Here is a 20,281-nt window from a genome sequence, read left to right as displayed (position 1 = left end):
TGTTATCGTGCTGTATCTCTAAATAAAATAAAATGACTTCTGATGTTCATAAAATACAGCTTATTCAGAGCCATTTGATACCACACTTGATCATATGTCCCTTTGATCATGAGCAGCCACTTCTATTTACGTGACTTGGCAATATTTCCAAAAATTCTTTTGTTGTCTGGTCAAAATCTGGAAATTTCAATTCTAATAGCATTGTAGGAGCACCTTCACTAGAAGGAATGCAGTTTTAAAAAGGTGGCTCACCTGCTCAAGGTCAATGGAGAATAGTTAATAACAGCTGGTCTTGACAGTCATGTCCATTTCCATTACATGAATGTACAGGGCACCTTGACATAAAGTGAATTAGAATCAGTTTTAATATTACCAATATGTTATGGAATTTGTTAAATTTGCAGCAATAGAGAGATAATAATAGAGAAATAATCTGTGAATTACAGTAAGTAGGCAAAATAAATAAGTGGTGCAAACAAAAAGTAATGAAGTACTGTCCGTGGGTTCAATGTCCATTCAGAAGACAGATGGCAGAGGGGAAGAAGCTGTTCCTGAATTGCTGAGTGTGTGCCTTCAGGTTTTTCTACCTCCATCGTCATGGTAACAGTGAGAAGGGGGCATGTCCTGGCTGGTGGGGGTCCTTAATGATGGACGCTGCCTTCTTGAGGCATCACTTGTTGAAGATGTCCTGGATACAGAGGTTAGTGCCCATGATGGAGCTGACTAATTTAACAATTCTCTGCAGCTTACTTCAATCCTGTGCAGTAGCACCTCCCCCGGCTCCCCATACCAGACGGTGATACAGTCAGTTACAATGCTCTCCACAGTACATCTGTAGAAATTTGCCATTGTTTTAGGGAACATACCAAATCCCCTCGAACTCCAAATGAAGTATAGCCATTGTTGTGCCTTTTTTGTAACTACATCAATATGTTAAGTCCAGGTTAGGTCCTCAGAGGTAGTGAGACCCAAGAACTTGAAATTGCTTACTAATCCTTCTCTGAGGACTGTTGTGTGTTCCCTCATCTTACTCTTTCTGAAGTCAACAATCGGTCCTTTGGGCTTACTGACATTGAGTACAAAGTTGTTGCTGTGACAAAACTCAACCAGCTCGTATATCTCACTCCTGTACGCCCTCTCATCACCATCCGAGATTCTGCCAACAATGGTTGTATCATCAGCAAAATTATAGATGACATTTGAGCTATGCTGAGCCACACAGTCATGAGTGTAGAGAGGGAAGAGCACTGGGCTAAGCACACATCCTTGAGGTGTGCCAGTGTTGATTGTCATTGAGGTGGAGGTATTATTTCCATCTTCTGGTTAGAAAGTCAAGGATCAAGATGCAGAGGGAGGTACAGAGGCCCAGAATCAGAATTGTAGGAATGACGGTGTTAAGCACTGAGCTGTGGTTAATAAACAGCACGCTGACCTAGGTATTTGTATTGTCCAGGTGATTCAAGGCTAGATGAATGAGATTGCATCTGCCATTGACCTATTATGCTGATAGGCAAATCGCAGAGGGTCCAACTCCTTACTAAGGCAGGAATTGAGTCTAGCCATAATCAATCTCTCAAAACACTTCATCACCGTAGATGTGACTGCTCTAGATGATAGCTGTTAAGACAGCTCACCCTGCTGTTCTTGGGCACTGGTATGATTGTTGTCCTTTTGAAGCAGATGGGAACTTCTGACTGTAGCAATGAGAGATTGAAAATGTCTCTGGACACCCCACCATTTGGTTGGCACAGGTTTTCAGACCCTTACCAAGTACTCCATCGGGGCTTGTATCCTTGAAAAGATTCACCCTCTTGAAAGACAGCCTGATGTTGGCCTCTGAGACCGAGATCACCAGGTCACCAGGTGCTGCAGGGATCCTCATAGCTATAGTTTTATTCTCCCATTCAAAGCCCGCATGAAAGGTGTTGAGCTCGTCTAGGAGTGAAGCATCACTGTCATTCATGAAGTTGGGTTTCACTTTGTAGGAAGTAGTAGCCTGCAAGCCCTGCCAAAATTGACATGCATCTGATGTCGCATCCACCCGCGCTTGGAATTGTTCCTTAGTTCTTGACATAGCCCTCCACAAGTTATCTTGGTTATCTTGTATAGACCTGGGTCACCAGACTTCAATGCCACAGATCTAGCCCTCAACAGACTATGAACCTCCTGGTTCATCCACAGCTATACTTTGAGCACTGAAGTTCATAGAGTTATAGAACACCATAGCACAGACACAGGTTCTTCAGCCCATCTAGTGTATGCTCAACTATTAATCTGCCTAGTCCCTGTGATCTGCCCCTGGACTATAGCCCTCCATGTCCCTCCTGTCACAGCGCATGTTGGCAGGACTGGACCCAAAATCAGAGGATTGGCAGACTCTCTTTGTCACAGTGGTCACCGGCACTGGCTCAACCCAGGAGCAGAGGAAGTTAGACTGTCACGGTGAGCTCTGGTGATGAGTTGACTTCAGGAGTGGAGGACAGCAGGTTCCCCATGAAGAGACCAAAGCAAGAGGTTACACATAGGAATACAAACAGAGCATTGAAAGCATTACCAAGCAACACCACAAGACAAATCTTTCCCCACAAACACAGGAGGGTCCTGCTTACAGAGCACAATGTGTGTCACGTTTAATTAATCATAGGATGCAGGAAGCACATGCTGGTCACAATCATACTGACAAGACCAAACAGAAAGTACCTAGGCTTATTGGCTCTAACAAATGATAGATACAGGTGCCAGAGAAACCCAGAAGCCCAATGCTCTAGGCAAGTTGCGGAGGCCCTCAGAGCTCATGACACCCTCCCATCCATGAACCTATCCAAATTTCCAAAGCCAATGTATGCAGGAACATTCAAAAAACTCTCTTATCTTTTCTCCAGCTTATTTCTGCTCTCCTTTCACTTTCTTGTATTCCACCAAAATAGTCCAATCTTGCATTAATTTCTCCCATGCTGATATGAAAGTCTAATTGCACCATACTTTAGCTTAGTATTTTAATGTCTATCCCCCATGTTTTAGGTTACTGGACTGGGAACTAGTGACAGAAAATCTGTTACATATTGCGGGGGAAGGAATGGAAATTGCTGAGTCACTGGACAGAAGTGGTCAGAGGAATGGTTTAGCTGGTTTAGGCCAGCATGGTAGCGTAGTAGTTAGCAGAACACTTTACAGTACCAGTGACTTCGGTTCAATTCCTACCACTATCTGTCAAGAGTTTGTGGTTTCCTCCAGATGCTCTGGTTTCCTCCCACAGTCCAAAGGTGGGTGGTAGGTTAATTGGTCATTGTAAATTGTCTCATGAATAGGCTAGTATTAAATTGTGGGATTGCTCGGCAGTGTGGTTTAAAGGGCCAGAAGGGCCTAATCTGTGTTGTATCTCAATAAGTAAATAAACAGTGTCACAATTTTTGTTTCACCAGTTCTGGCAGCACCTGTGGTAACCTCTAATTAAGATGCTACCACAAAGGAGCAAGTAAGTAGATGACATTTTCATCTGTTGGATTAGACAGGCAGTCCCACTCCATGTGAGACAAAGGATACATGGAGCACTCCTTTCACTTCCGATCCGCAGCCCCCATTAAATGTTCTCATCTTTTCGCAGCCCTGGGAGTGTGCTGTAAAATGACTCTTTGGTTGTTGGTAATATCTGTTGTTGGTTACTGTAGTAAAATCATTAGCACCCCTTTGTCACCAGATATCGTGATGCATAGCTGCTGGCTAAAATTACATGGTGATTTGAAGGCTGGAAGGGTAGGGTTTGTTCAATGTGATTTAATTTAATTCTTCATTCTTTTCTCTTCAATATTGTACATGATTTAGAAAACCAAAAAATGCAAAGTCAAGGGAATTTATTTACTTGTGTTCACTTCAACTGCTGTTCCTTTTCCCTGTCTTTGCAATTGATTTATAACATTTAGGAGTAGTTTGATGTTTAAAGATTAAAGATATAGCAATGTTTATATTTAAGTGCAAACAGAAAACCATGATTAAATTATAACCATGAAAAATTTGTTTTACAATAGAAAGTTTCATAAACATATTTTTATCTGGTAATGTCAAGTGATATCAAAATTCAAGTCCGTCTTCCACTGTTGCAAATTTCATGACTTTATTTGGAATTAGATTGTAATTCAGTTTCAAGTCATTTCTTTCAGAGTTTATCCCTCCAATGGATTATACAAAATCTTCTTTTCTGCTTTAGTGATTTCACCTTGTCTGTAATCAAGGTCTCATAGCCCAGTGAAGAAAAACACACTTCACCTTGTAATGGATATAAGTGTCTATTAATATTTTAGTGGCCTGTTTGATATTTGGTCAGAACCTGTTGCCAGTGGAAAGCAGCAGTTGTTCATTGTTGATATATATGCTCGGTTTGTCCTTGCTTTTGCAGATTCAGTGTAAATTGGCTCACTGGTACATGTCAATCCCAAATGTCAAGGTCCTGCCTAGTGACAGGGCTTTATATGATGCAGTGGTGTTATGTGGGAAGTAAGATTCCTCATACATAACATAACTGAAACAAACCTTTAGCTGACTGTAAACATTATCAAAAACTTGGCAGTAAAATGTTGGGAATATTCAACTCATAGCTGTCAACATTTCTCATCAAGCTTTGGTCCATAATGACAAACGATCTTTTTTTTATTTTTATGGTACTATGCTTAGTATTATATAACATTGCATTTTGGTATTTCATTTCAACAACAAAAACTATCAACGTTTATCATTAAGATATTGATCTGTTCCCAATCGTACATTTATTCATTCTAGCATGGCACCTTCTATATTAACTGTAACAAAATGCATCAACAGCATCTTCCAAATTGCTTACCAAGTTGTGCTGTCATAGTTAGCTGTGGAATATTATTTTATGTTTGCACATGTTATGTTGACCATTCTTCTCAGGCAATGTTGTGATCAATTGTTAGAAAGGAAACATAAATCATGCTTCTTGACTTGCAGGGTCACATTGAATTTATCAAACACTTAAAAAAGATGTGCAGATATGCTAAATTATTCAGATAATTCATTTTCAAAGAGTTGGTGTGTCAGCTGGTGTTTTATAATGTGAGACTGGTGTTTCAACTTGATTTCTGCATGACCAATTGCTGGTACTAGATATCTTCAGAGTGGATCTTCAGAACTGATTCATAAGATCTAAGCTCCAAATAGAATTTGTTTATTGTGAACCATGGGATAAATTCATTAAATGCTTGGCAATGGAGCTGTAAAAGTAAGAATATTCTTTAAGTTATGAGTTGATCAAGTTGTGCAGAGTTTAGACTTGCAATCATTGTGATATTTGATGGAAATTGGTCCATGTCTAGGGAAAATAGAGGAGAGGGCAGGGGAAGGTGTGAAGAAATTGATAAAATGAAAGCACTTGATTTTCCAACTTATTATAAGGAGCATGTACTCTCAGTGGCAAGTACCTCCTGTACCTAATAAAGTGGCCACTGAGCACAATTCCCTCTAAACTGTGTGAGTGCTCTGCCACGTAGTAACTGAAATACTCCTGGGCACTTAGCCTTTGTTGCCGTGCAGATGGGATTTTCTTTTATGTCATGTTTTATTAATGTGTCGCACAGTTTTTAGGCTATGCAAAAATTTCCTGCTCAAAGCGTTGGTTTGTCTGTGCAGCTATAATAAAAAAGAGGGAACGTTGTCACTGAGTGTATGTTCATGGTTTTCTGCTGCTGTAGCCTATCCAATTCAAGTTTTGACACGTTGTTTGTTCTGAGATGCTCTGTTGCATACCATTGTTGTTACTGTCACCTTCCTGCCAGATTGAACCAGTCTGACCATTCTCCTCTGATCTCTCTCATTAATAAGGCATTTTTTCCCCACAGAACTGCCACTCATTGCATGTTTTTTGCGCTATTCTCTGTAAAACCTAGAGACTGTTGTGTGTTAAAATGCCAAAGGATCAGCAGTTTCTGAGATACTCAGATCACTGCATCTAGCAAAAACAATCGTTCCAAAGTCAACGACACTTAGATCACATCTCTTCTCCATTCTGATGTTTGATTTGATCTGACCATTTCTGCGTACTTTTATGCATTGGGTTGCTGCCTCATGATTGGCTGATTAGATATTTGCGTTAATGAGGATTACAGATGTTCCTAATAAAGTGACCACTGAGTATATATAAGAGGTGAAAGCACTGAATTTGGTTATGATTGTCCTCTTACTTCAATTTCTCTCAAATACTGTTTATTTGTTTTATATGAAAAGAGTTATTGCTATCTGAGCAACAATCTTCTCTTCCACTATTGTCCACTTTTATCTGAGGGACATATTATTTTGTGTCACAGGATCCTTAGTGATATTCTAGACAATTGGAACTCTTCAAATGTACATCTTTAATGATTAGGGGAAATGGTTCTTAAAAGGAGCAAATAATCAATTTGTAAGTAAAAGGACATTTTTATAAGTCCATTCCAATGGTCAGAATTGAGGAGCACTAGTTTTCCTTATTTTCTTCATTTTATTGAGCTGAGATCAGCTGAAATGTTTTATTCTAAACTGTTATTGAAGTAGAAACAAAAAATCTGCTGGAGGAACATCTGTTAGGGGGAGGAGGATAAAGAATTTTTGATGTTCAGGTCAAAACCCTTCATCTTACCCTTTTGTGTTTCTATTCTATTACAGTTTAATCCATTCCATATTGCACTAGACTGGTCTTGGGCATATCACCACATACAGTCATCATCATTTCTGGCTAGAATTTTCACAGGATAAAGCCTGCTTGGGATTTTCCTATAGGTTGTGCTTGATCCCATTTTTAAAGTGGTATAACATTTAATTTATTTTTTTAAATTACAGTTGATTCTCCATAATGTTCCGTAGTTGTCTACACCAATGCCTGGCCTGCTGAGTTCCTCCAGTACTGTGCATGTTGCTTGTCCTCCATGATATTTCTTGCTGGAGGTTATGCCATTCCTCATTGGGAAGTACATCACCTCACAGTACAATGCTCTTTGCATGGTGGAATTCTGATAAAGCTCTGCAAATAGAAACATGTTATTCAGAATTCACTCAGAAGTTGCTTTCTGCACATTGCTTAAAAGGGAATTTTAAGGGCTAATTATTTTCTTTATGTAAAAACTTGTCAGATTATTCTTCTGCAATATATCATGATTTCATCTTTTATTTCCCTCTGCATTGACTCCTAGTAAACAAAATGTTGATTTTTGGAATCCAATCTTTGTTTACATTTATTTCCTGGATTTCATCTCTCTATACCTTTGCAGGTTCCTTCATCCCCATAACCCCTGAGCTATTTGCATAATCCTGGTCTTATCCATTTTGTAATTTAAGTGTGTCTTCAGGTGCCAGGATTCTAAGTTTTGGAACTTTACATCCAAAATTTTCATCCTCTTGGTCTATACCAAGAAATACATCCCCAGACATGAGTTAAAGGAGACAGTGCATCCTTCTCCTGTGAAAGCTTTAGAGAGGGCGCAGAGGAGATTTACCAGGATTCTTCCTGGATTAGAAGGAAAGGTTCAATAAGCTTTGGCTTTTCTCTTTGGAGCAAAAGAAAATGAGAGGTGACTTTATGGAGGCGTACAAGATAATGCGGCATAGATAGAGTGGAGAGCTAGCACCTTTTCCCAGGGCAGAAATAGCTTATACAATAGGACAAAATTGTTCCTAACAGTTAGTATAACTTAGTATGTTATAAGCAGCAGTTTTCTATGTGATTCTTATGTGAATGACAGAAGGATAGTGCAATTCTCCCTGACAAATGAGGAGAGTAGAGGGGATATAAGAGATTTTTTTTTACCCGAAATATGGTAAGTGCGTAAAAAGCATTGCCAGGATTGTGATGGTTGTGGATACATTAGGGATACTTAAGAGATAGGTGAAAGAAAAAATGGAGGGCTATGTGTGAGGGAAGTGTTAAATTGATCTTGGAGTAGGTTAAAAAATCAACACAATATCATTGGCTGAAGGTCTTATACTGCGCTGTACAGTTCTATGTTCTTGTAAAAGGCTAGTTATCAAACCATGTTTTTTCCTTTTTGCTTAGAAAAGTGGCAAGATGTATCAAAGCTCATTCTTAAGCTTTATTGTTTACAGAGAAAATCATTACAATGATTATGATATGTTTACCCTGACCTGAATTTCCATCTTAATAAAGAGAACAAAGAGGTAAGAATGAGACAGTAATTTCAAACCTAATTGACTATTGACCTTATTGGAAATTGAATTTTCCTCTTCAAGGTACATAATTTTGGCTTTGCTATGTCCTTAAGCTGTAATTTTATGATGAAGGCTAACTTTATATAAAAGAGACCATGGGAGAGCATACAGTGCATGTATTTCCTCTGCTACCTTGAGCAGGTGATTAGTGCCTCCATGTTTTGCCTGTGAGCAGCTGAAGCCCTTGTAGATTCAATGTGTTCACTTTGATTTCATTTCAATCTATTAAAACATATATTGTGACTCGGAGAATTTATTGGTCACTAGCTTATTTTTGGTAAGTGAACATCAAATAATTTCAGGACCTTAAAAGCTAAATGGCAATCTTTCAAATCATAGGCTGCCGCACCCGTGCTCTTCACTCTTCATCCCTTTACAGTGCTTTACTGCAGTGCCTTTAACAAATACAATTATTCAGACATACAGCCAAATAAACAAGATTATCATGATGCAATTTTAATGAAAAACCTGCTGAATTGTTCTTAACAGTTAGTGTACTTAGTATGTTATAAGCAGCAGCTTTCTATGAGATTCTTATGTGAATGACAGAAGGATAGTGCAATTGCCCCGACAAATGAGGAACCTGCAAATTGTGGGAATGTTATTAATAAATTAAGAATTTAACATTTCGATCTTGTATTTGTCTTTAATCAGATTTTAAAATCTGTTGCTATTTGGACAGTTGATTATGATTTCACTAAACTTCCTTTGTTTAGGAATGAGGTTGAAATTAATCAATGTCTGAAATTAATGTAGGTACAGGGGAGATGTCAGGGGTAAGTTTTTTATTCAGAGATTGGTGAGTGCATGGCCTGCGACAGTGGTGGAGGCGAATACAATAGGGTCTTTTAAGAGACTCCTGGACAGGTACATGGAGCTCAGAAAATTACCCTAGGTAATTTCTAAGGTAAGGACGTGCTCAGCACAGCTTTGTGGACCAAAGGGCCTGTTTTGTGCTGTAGGTTTTCTATGTTTCTAATCATGGCTTTTCCAAAAGGGAATAAAAATAAAAGCCTTCTCTGAACAAAAACAAAAACTAACTCCTACACTAACTTACAATATTTAGGTTGGCATTCAAAAGAGGAAAGTAAAAAACATCTATTATGCATGGGAAAAATACAAGCCAATAACTGATAATATCTTTAAATAAAAATCATGCCTTTTGGGTAACACAATAACTGGATTGCATGAATCTTCTATATTTGTATCTCTCCTGACTTTATGATAGCTAGCATTCTGAGACAGAAAGGTGTTGAGTTGTAAAACATCAGTATGTGGCCATCTCAACTGTGTATTTCAACCTTCTGCTCAGGGCTATTCTGCAATGTCATGGTTCAAAAGTTCAAACCCATGGGATTCTAAGTAAGTTGTCAAATTAGATTCATAATGCCTTGGTAAAAGAGAACAGACAGTGATAGCAGAGCATCATATTATGTTTTGTATCTCCAAAACTATTCAAAAGAGAAACGGGGAGACTGGGAGAATCTGTTCACTTTATTTCTTTAATTTAATGAGGTGTGCACTTAAGATGTGGTGGCGTAATGATGTATGCCATTCATGTACTTTTACATATACAATAAATCATAATTATGTAACAACAAATAATTCTAAATTGAACCATATATTTACAATATTACTCAAATATTACTGAAATATTAAATACACAACACTCCTCCCTGCTTAGCTATAAACTCCAACTCAACACAGAATGCATCTCAACTATATACACAGAATATTATATAATACAACTGCTCTACAGGCATCCACAGCATAGTAAATTTTAAATTTTCCCATTCAGGCCTAAATACTTATTTGCTGTGGAGGAATTTCTTACTCTTGTGGTATAATATCTTTCCTGGCAAGCTAAATGACACACACCCTACCCTTCCCTTGTGAAACAATCTCGGATCCTGGGAGCTCCTCCGTGGTGTTTGACTCGGGGACTGAAGGAAGTGGTTCTGACAGATTTGAACACCTTTCTTCTCTAACAATTGACTCTGCTCTCCTCAACTGATCGATGTGTCGTCTCCAGATGGCATTAGGCACAATTGCTATTGTGTAGGAGAGTGCTCCAGTTCTGTTCTTAATCTTTCCAAGTATCCTAGCTGCTTCTCAGCAGGACTGCTTGTCCCAGAGTGAAACATTGAAACTCCTTGTTTGAAGTACCTTCAGTTTGTCTCAGCTGTTCGTCCTGCATACTCCTTCTGAGATAAGGTTTGAGGAGATTCAAGTGTGGGTGCAAGGGACGAACCAGGAGCAGCATATCTGGTGAGTCATTGGTTGTGGAGTGTGTTGCATTGTAATATGCAAGGAGGAAATTGGCAAGCTTCTGATTCAGAGTTAATGTAGTCTGTTCTGCTGACACTGCTCATAATGCGTGTTCTTAGAATCTGGTCAAACCTTTCCACTAAACTTATTGGAGCTGGGTGGTATGATGCAGATGTAATATGTCTTATTTCATTCATTTTCAGGAATGACTGAAACATTCTACCGAAAAATGTGGTTCATTGTCACTGACTAAGTGTTCTGGAACAGCAGTTCTTGAGAAGAGGCTTCTCAGCATATCAGCAGTGTACACAGCTGTGCTAGAGGCTACTGGGAACACTGTTGGCCACTTTGTAGCTACATTTATTGCTACCAACAAATTTGTGCACATCAATGGTCTGGCAAAATCCACATGATTCCTCTGTCACGATAATGCAGACCATTCCCATGGATGGAATGGTACTGTTCTTTGCATCTTCTGGATGTGTTGGCATCCCAAACAATGCATGTCAGGCAAGCTGCTCAGTCTGCTCAACTATCCCAGGCCAGCAGACAGAACTTCAAGCCAACACTTTCATTTTCACCGTGCCTAGTTGACTGGCATGTACAAACCCCATTTCCAGAAAAGTTGGGATATTTTCCAAAATGCAATAAAAACAAAAATCTGTGATGTTAATTCATGTGAACCTTTATTTAACTGACAAAAGTACAAAGAAAAGATTTTCAATAGTTTTACTGACCAACTTAATTGTATTTTGTAAATATACACAAATTTAGAATTTGATGGCTGCAACACACTCAGCAAAAGTTGGGATGGAGTTAAAATAGGATTGAAAAGTGCACAGAATATTCAAGTAACACTGGTTTGGAAGACTCCACATTAAGCCGGCTAATTGGTAGCAGGTGAGGTATCATGACTGGGTATAAAAGTAGCGTCCATCAAAGGCTCAGTCTTTGCAAGCAAGGATGGGTCGTGGCTCACCCCTTTGTGCCAAAATTTGTGAGAGAATTGTTAGTCAGTTCAAAAGGAACATTCCTCAACGCAAGATTGCGGAGAATTTAGGTCTTTCAACATCTACAGTACATAATATTGTGAAAAGATTCAGAGAATTCAGAGACATCTCAGCGTGTAAAGGGCAAGGTCGGAAACCACTGTTGAATCGCGTAATCTTCAAGCCCTCAGGCGGCACTGCCTAAGAAACCGTCATGCTGCTGTGACAATTATAGCCATCTGGGCTCGGGAGTACTTCCGAAAACCATTGTCACTCAACACAGTCCGTCGCTGCATCCAGAAATGCAACTTGAAACTGTATTACACAAGAAGGAAGCTATACATCAACTCTATGCAGAAATGCCGGCGAGTTCTCTAGGCCCGAGTTCATCTCAGATGGACCGAAGGACTGTGGAACCCTGTGCTGTGGTCAGATGAGTCCACATTTCAGCTAGTTTTCGGAAAAAAATGGGTGTGGAGTTCTCTGTGCCAAAGATGAAAACAACCATCCAGATTGTTATCAGCGAAAGGTGCAAAAGCCAGCACCTATGATGGTATGGGGGTACACCAGTGCCCACGGCATGGGTGAGTTGCATGTATGTGAAGGTACCATTGACTCTGAGGTGTATATTAGGATTTTAGAGAGACATATGTTGCCATCAAGGTGACGTCTCTTCCCGGGACGTCCATGCTTATTTCAACAGGACAATGCCAGACCATGTTCTGCACGGGCTACAACAACGTGGCTTTGTAGACACAGAGTGCGTGTGCTTGACTGGCCTGCTGCCAATCCAGATCTATCGCTTATTGAAAATGTATGGCGCATCATGAAGAGGAGAATCAGACAACGGAGACCACGGACTGTTGAGCAGCTGAAGTCTTATATCAAGCAAGAATGGACAAAATTTCCAATTGCAAATCTACTATAATTAGTATCCTCAATTCCAAAACGATTAAAAAGTGTTATTAAAAGGAAAGGTGATGTAACACAATGGTAAACATACCTCTGTCCCAACTTTTGTTGAGTGTGTTGTTGCCATCAAATTCTAAATTTGTGTATATTTACAAAATACAATTAAGTTGGTCAGTAAAACTATTGAAAATCTTTTCTTTGTACTTTTGTCAGTTAAGTAAAGGTTCACGTGAATTAACATATCACAGGTTTTTGTCTTTATTGAATTTTGGAAAATATCCCAACTTTTCTGGAAATGGGGTTTGTAGTTCTTCCAACATGGTAGCTCTCAGTTTGGCTGAAACAACAGCTGGCAATCCCCACAACTTCTGTCAAGGGCAAGTTTATCTCGGCACTGGTAAAACTGGAGGAACTGGAATTTCTGCTGCACATTCCAACCATTTTGGGTTGCCATATAGACCTGAGACAGTGCAAGGTCTTTCCTGGTTTCCCTTTGAATCATTTCTGCCATATTAGTGAGACTTTCGATTTGCATTAAATAGAATAGGTCAAGAGGAGTGTGTTTCTTTGTAAATGTTTCTGGTATTTCCATTTCCAAGAATAAACAGGACAATCCATCAAAATTTCCATTATTAGAAACCCGTTTGAATTTGATCTTGTAATTGCGTTCTCCAGGAAACAGCCCATCTCTGCATTCGTGCTGCTGTTGTTAGTGGTACATCCACCTGTGGAATAAAAATCAACACTAGTGGTTGATGATCTGTAATGAGGGTAAACTCTCTCCATACAAGTACTGATTGAAATATTTCACACCCCAAACTAGACTTAAGGCCTCTCCGTTAATCTGTGCGTAACTTTTCTCTGCAGCAATAAGGGAACATAGTGTAACGGCAAAGGGGAATTCACCTCCATCACTCATGACGTGTGACATTACTCCTCCTATACCATAAGGTGAGGTGTCACTGGCAAACTTCTCTGGACGATGTAGATCATAATATGTAAGCACAATGTCTGACATCACCATTTCCTTTGTCTTTTGGAAAGTCACTTCCCACCACTTTGTCCATTGCCATTTCTTCCCGGCCTGCAGTAATGAGTTCAAGGGGTGGAGCATAGGAGCCAGCTTTGGTAGGAACCCATTATAATAATTGGCAAATAATTAAAATGACTTTTTTTGCAGCAGTTTGGAGATTTGAGCAGCGGCCAATCAGAGATTGGAAGCCTGAGAAGATGTAGCTCACTCAGGCTCGCTGATTGAGTAGAAAAGACAGCGACTTGCAGCCGTTTGGTGCTTTGAGCAGCAACCAATTAGTGTTCAGGATTGATTGGCAAGAACAAATCAAAGTAAAGGGGGGGGGCAAGTGGAGGAACACTTGTAGGAGTGGTCAGAGTTACAGTGGGGTTTTTGAGGCTTTAGATCTTCAAGGCTTCAACGAGGAGAGGCAAAATTGCTGTAGATAAAGATTTTTTTCTCCCCTACAGTTTGTTTCCTTTTACTTCTTTGTAGTTGCTCAGTTATGAAAAGTAAAGATGCCAGGCAGGATAGTGGAAGGCTCCTGTTGCGACATGTGAGAAGATAGGGAGCCCCTAATGTCTCTGATGAAAACACCTGCTGATGCACCATCAATAACTCTAAAAGACTGGAAGTAGAGTAAATACTGAAAGGCTTTTAGTCGCAGTATAATGTGACCTCCAGCATGCTGAATGTCTGCCCCTGGACTGAGAGGAGGAGCCAAGGCCCAATCACCTTCATTCAGGGGTCTCTGGGAGGAGCCATATGGGCAGTCAGCAGAGGGGCGTGTCCAGACAGTTAACACAGTTACAACATATATATGGTTTACCACATTCACCCCTCCTTTTTTTTTTAAAAAGAGTCCCGCAGGGTGAAATGACTGACAATATTTAAAACAAGTATATTTACAGGTCAAGTCTATCAGGCGGTCAAGTCCATCGCTGTGATTCGCAATGCTGCACCGTGTCAGGGTGGATAAAACTCTCCATGCTGCCCATATCAAACAGGCAGCTTGTCCTGTGCCCCTCCACCAGGATATCCATCATTGACCTTGCGAGCTGGTGGGGGGCGCTTTGGTCGAGGGTCACGGAGGCCAGGGTTGAGTCGCTGGCTTGGTCCGGCGCGGTGAGGTGCCCCATGAGCACCTGTTGGTCGTAGGCAGTGGGAGATGGCGCCGACCAAAATGGCCGCCCCCATGTCTCGCACGCGGCGCTGCTCGATCCCGCTCGCAGTTTGGACTTACAGACCTTGGCGAAGTGACCCTTCTTTCTGCAGCTGGAGCAGGTAGCTTCTCGGGCTGGGCAGCATTTCTGTGGGTGCTTCTCGAGTCCACAGAAGTAGCAGTTCGCAGACTCACGACTGGCAGCAGCCAAGGTCAATTCGCCGGCAGGTTGCGGGGTCTGCAGCACCCACGAGGTCATTGGGGGATCGCTTGCCTGGAGAGCCTCAGAGTTGTGCAGAGCGGCTTCCAGCGTGTCAGCCAGCTCAGTCGCCAAACGTAAGGTAAGATCAGCTTTTTCCAGCAGCCGCTGGCGCACATACACAGACCTGGTCCCCATGACGAAGGCGTCTCTCACTAGGAGCTCCGCATGCTATTCTGTCGCCAGCCCCTGCTAGCCGCAGGTCTGCACGAGCGTCTGTAGGGCCCGGACAAACTCAGCACTCGAATCCCCAGGCCGCTGTTGCCGTGTCGCTAAGCGATGCTGCGCATAGACGGTGTTTACTGGCCGCAGGTATTGTCCTTTGAGTGCGCTCATCGCACCGTCGTAGCTCAGCTGGTCTCTGATCATCAAGTAGACCCATGCACTGACCTTGGAAAGGAGAACTCTGCGCTTCGCTGCGGGGTCGGTCACTTCAATCACCTCTAGGTATGATTTGAAGCAAGCCAGCCAGAGCTCGAAAGCATTTTCAGCTTTAGGTGTTTCCAGGTCAAGGTCTAACTTGTCAAGTCTCAGAGAACATTCCATGCTTTAAAATTACTGCGAATAAAATTGATGCACCATCAATAACTCCAAAAGACTGGGAGTAAATACTGAAAGGCTTTTATTCGCAGTAAAATGTGACCTCCAGCATGCTGAATGTCTGCCCCTGGACTGAGAGGAGGAGCCAAGGCCCAATCACCTTCATTCAGGGGTCTCTGGGAGGAGCCATATGGGCAGTCAGCAGAGGGGCGTGTCCAGACAGGTAACCCAGTTACAGCATATATATATGGTTTACCACACCTACGAAAAATGCAGCCAGCTGCATCTTCTAATATTTTGTGTTAAGGAGCTGGAGCTGAAACTGATCATCCAGATCATTCAGGAGGCCAAGTGAGTGATAGATAGGACATACAGAGAGGTAGTTACACCTAAGGTGCAGGACACAGGAAATTGCATGACAGTCAGGAATAGAAAATGTGTTAAACCATCCCTCTCAACAACAGTTACACCACTTTGGATCCTGTTGTGGGATGGGGAGAGGGATGACCTAGCAGAAAAACGTCATAGCGATCAGGTTCCCGGCACTGAGTCTGGCTCTGTGACTCAGAAAGGAAGTGTCGGGGGGGGGGGGGGGGAGTGATGTGGAGAAGAGGCGAGCTGTGGCACTGGAGGATTCGTTAGGTGAACGCAAAGGAAGTTCTGTGGATAAGAGCGAAGATGGTATGTTACTTCCCACATACCAGGGTCCAGAATATCTCAGACTGAGTCCTTAGCATTCTTAAATGGGAGAGTGAATAGAAAGAGGTCGTGGTCCATATTTGTACCAATGACATAGGTAGGAAGAGTGCTGAGGTTCTGCAAAATGATTTCAGGCAGTTAGGAGCTAAGTTAAAGTGCAGGACTTCCAGGTTTGTGATTTCTGGACTGCTACCCATGCTATATATTCGTAAGGCCAGAAATAGGAAGATTACACATGTCGAAGGAGTTGGTGTAGAAGGGAGGGCATCAGAGTTTTGGATAATTGGGCTTTTTCCAGGGAAGGTGGGACCTGTATAGAAGTGATGGTTTGCCCCTCAAATGGAGGAGGACTAATATCCTTGCAGTGCTGCATGGAGGGCTTGAAATTAGAGTTGCAGGGGGATGGGAACCAGAGTGCCAGAACAGACAGTCGAGAGGTTATGAAGACAGATGTTAATACCTCAGATAAAGTCAAGAGTCAAAAGGTTGAGCATGGTGCCACTAAGGTCCTGAGCTGCATATCTTTCAATGCAAAAAGTATTGTAGGAAAAGCAGATGAACTCGGGGCATGGAATTATGATATGGTAGCCATTAGTGAGACTTGGTTACAGGAGGAGCAGGACTGGCAGCTCAATGTTCCTGGGTTCCATTGCTTTAAATGCGACAGGCCTAGATTGATTAAAGGGGGAGAGGTGGTGTTACTTGTCAGGGAGACTGTCACAGCAGTGTTCAGTCAGGACTAACAGGAGAACTTGTCTAGTGAGGCATTATGTGTGGAACTGAGAAATAAGAAAGCTATGAACATATTAATGGGGCTATATTACAGACCACCCAAGAATATGAAGGATTTAGAGGAACAAATCTGTAGAGAAAATGCAGACTGTTGCAAGACACAAGGTTGTGATAGTAGATGATTTAACTTTCCTATATTGACTGAGACTCCCATACTGTAAAAAGACTAGATAGGATAAAGATTGACAAATGTGTTCAGGAAAGTTTCCTTAATCAGTACGTAGAAGTCCCAATGAGAGAGTTTGTGATACTTGATCTTCTATTACTTTAGTAAGATAGGGGGAAATAACAGAAGTTTTTGTAGGGGAACAGTTTGCACCTAGTGATCATAATGCCACTAGTTTCAAAGTGAATATGAAGAAAGATGGTTCTGGTCCATGGGTTGAGATTCTAAATTAGAGAAAGACCAATTTTGGTGGCACCAGAAAGGATCTGGCAGGTGTGGATTGAAACAGGCTGTTTTCTGGCAAAGGTGTACTTGGTAAGAGAAATTTTGGGAGTACAAAGCTTGGATATGCCTGTCAGAATAAAAGGTAAAGATAGCAGGTTTAGGGACCTATCAAGAGATATTGAGGCCTTGGTTAAGAAAAAAAAAAAGTGCATTTCAGGTGTAGGCAGGTAGGACAAATAAGGTACTTATGGAGTATAAGAAATGCAAGAGAACACTTAAGAAAAATAACAGGAGGGCTAAAAGAAGGCCTGAGGTTGTTCTCAGAGATAAGGTAAAGGAGAATCCTAGGGGATTTTACAGACATGTTAAGAACAAAAGGGTTGCAAAGGACAAAATTTGCCTTCTGGAAAATTAGAATGGCAATCTATGCATGGAGCCAAAAGAGATGGGAGAGTTCTTAAGTGCATTTTTCCCATCTGTATTTACTTGGGAGACAAACATCAAGTCTATAGAAGTGAGGTAATGCAGCAATGAGGTCATGGACCCTAGATAGATTGCCAACAAGGAGGTGATTAGTTTTAGAGTTACAAACCATAACAGTGTTGAAGAGGGTATTTTAAGTAAGCCAGAGATAATTACCTACCTGTGAAATGGAGTGAGACATTCAAGTTAAAACAAAATTGCAGGGAAACATTCCAGTTTTAAAGAAAAGCAGGATGTACTTCCTTGGGAAGGGACAGAGATGGTCAAATTATTAAAAAAAAAGGCAGAAAAATGATGAAATTCATGCATTCATAAATAGTGAGTACTGGAGTTCAATTACATAACAGGTAACTGGATATTGTATACTGAGCAAATTGAGAAGTATTTTGAAGCAAATGAAATAACCACTGAAAGGCAAGTGCCAGTTTTGCAGATTGTATTGGGTTGAAAGGCATACAGTTTGTTTAGAAACTTGACTACTCCAACCAAACCAGCTGAAATTTGTTTGGCTGATATCTTGAAAATAATGCAAGATAATTTAGAACTGAAACCTTTGATTACTGAAGGCTTTGTGATTTATAAAGAGAATGAAAAAGGAAGGGGAGTCCACTTCTGCATATGTGGCTGAATTGTAAAAGTTGTCTGAGCATTGCGAGTGCAGTGATGGGCTTAATGATGCACTGAGAGATCGTTTAGCTTGTGGAATCTTACAAGAAAGCATGCAAAAATGGTCCTCAACTGAAGCACAATTCACAATTTAAAAGAGGAGTTGAAATTGATGTATCAATGGAAACATACAAAGACACAATTGAGTCGCAGTCAGGAACAAAAGTGTACTTGAGCAAAATTGCAACAACCTTGCCAATGAAATTATGTCATCATTATGTCCCTTCACCTACACCAGACCAACGCAGGCATAAAGGCGAAACTTGCAGAAAATGCAACAAAGTAGGATACATACAAACTGTACGTTGGGCAGACAAAATTAAATGTACTACACAGGGAAGAGATAAAGACAAAAAGTCAAGTTGCAGTTTCATGAAGAGCATTAATCTGCATGCTGTTGATGAAAAGTTTGATAATGATCAGCTTGACACAGGAATATATAGCCTTAATACTTATAATGTGAAAATTAACATAGACAAGCGATATAACTTGCGCTGGAAGGGAATGGTACATTAATTAAAATGAAACTGGACTCTGGCTCAGCTGTTTCAGCCATTCCACGAAATAAGTTTGACCAGCATTTCAAAGATATTGAACCGAAATCTGCAAATATTGAACATACTGGAGAAAAGATAGCTCCTTTGGAAATGACTTTCCTGACAGTTAAATGTAACAATCAACAAGCTGGTAAAAACAGGAGGGGATGTGAGTAGCTGAAACAACTACAACTTAAGTGGAGATCCATCCATTGCTTTGGAAAAACCAAAACATATCTAGGGTAAAATAGTGTTCAAATTATGGGCACATCCATGATTTACAAAGCCTGTCTGGTTCCTTATACCATTTGTTAAAACATAGCTATTGAGTTAGATCACATAGAGGCTGAAGGGATTCTTTTCAAGGTTGACTAGAACCCATGGGCCATGCCAGTGGTCCCAGTAGCCAAGAATAATGGGTCTATCAGAAATTGTGGTGATTATAAGGTCACCGTCAAACCAGTACTAATAGCAGATAAATATCCTCTGTACAGGTTAAAGGATATCTTTGCAAACCTTTCTGGAGGAAATCCTTTCAGCAGAGTGGACCTAACTGAGGCCACCTTACAGATGGAGATGGAAGAAGAGCCCAAAGTGTTTCTCACCATATCACTCACAAAGTGCTTTGTTCACTATGGTATGCTTATTTTTGGAAAGCATCTGCACCTGCACTCTGACAGAAAACCATGGAGAAGGTGCTGCAAAGTTTCCCAGGCAATCAGGTTAAATGGATAACATCAATGTTGCCAGTAAGGATTACATGGAACTTCTCCAGAATCTCGAGACAGTGTTAAAACAATTAGAAGAGCATGCTGCAAAAAGTGTGAATTCTTTAAACCAAGTATTATTTACTGTGGTCGCACTTTTGACACACAAGATTTACACACGTATGCTGAGTAAATTCAAGCAATAGTGAATGCCCCAAGGTCAAAGGATGTGTCACAGTTGCGGTCGTAGAGTCATAGCATCGTAGAAAAATTCAGCACAGGAACAGTCCCTTCAGCCCACTTAGTCGACACTGAGCCATTTAAACTGCCTACTCCCATTGACCTGCACCGGAACTATAGCCCTCCGTACCCCTACCATTCATGTACTTATCCAAACTTTTTAAAATCACTCTCATGCACCACTCGTGCTGGCAGCTGATTCCACACCCTCACCACTCTCTGAGAGAAGATGATTCCCCTCATGTTCCTCTTAAGCTTTTCACCTTTAACCCTTGACCTCTAGTTGTAGTCCTGTCCAATCTCAGTGGAAAAAGCCTGATACATATACCCTTTCCATAACACTCTTAATTGTGTACACCTCTATCAAATCTCCTCTCAATCATCTACGTTTCATATAACTCAGGTCCTCCAAAC

Source organism: Mobula birostris, chromosome 4 (assembly GCF_030028105.1).
Source record: "Mobula birostris isolate sMobBir1 chromosome 4, sMobBir1.hap1, whole genome shotgun sequence".
NCBI classification, from domain to species: Eukaryota; Metazoa; Chordata; class Chondrichthyes; order Myliobatiformes; family Myliobatidae; genus Mobula; species Mobula birostris.
This window is presented reverse-complemented; position numbering follows the sequence as displayed.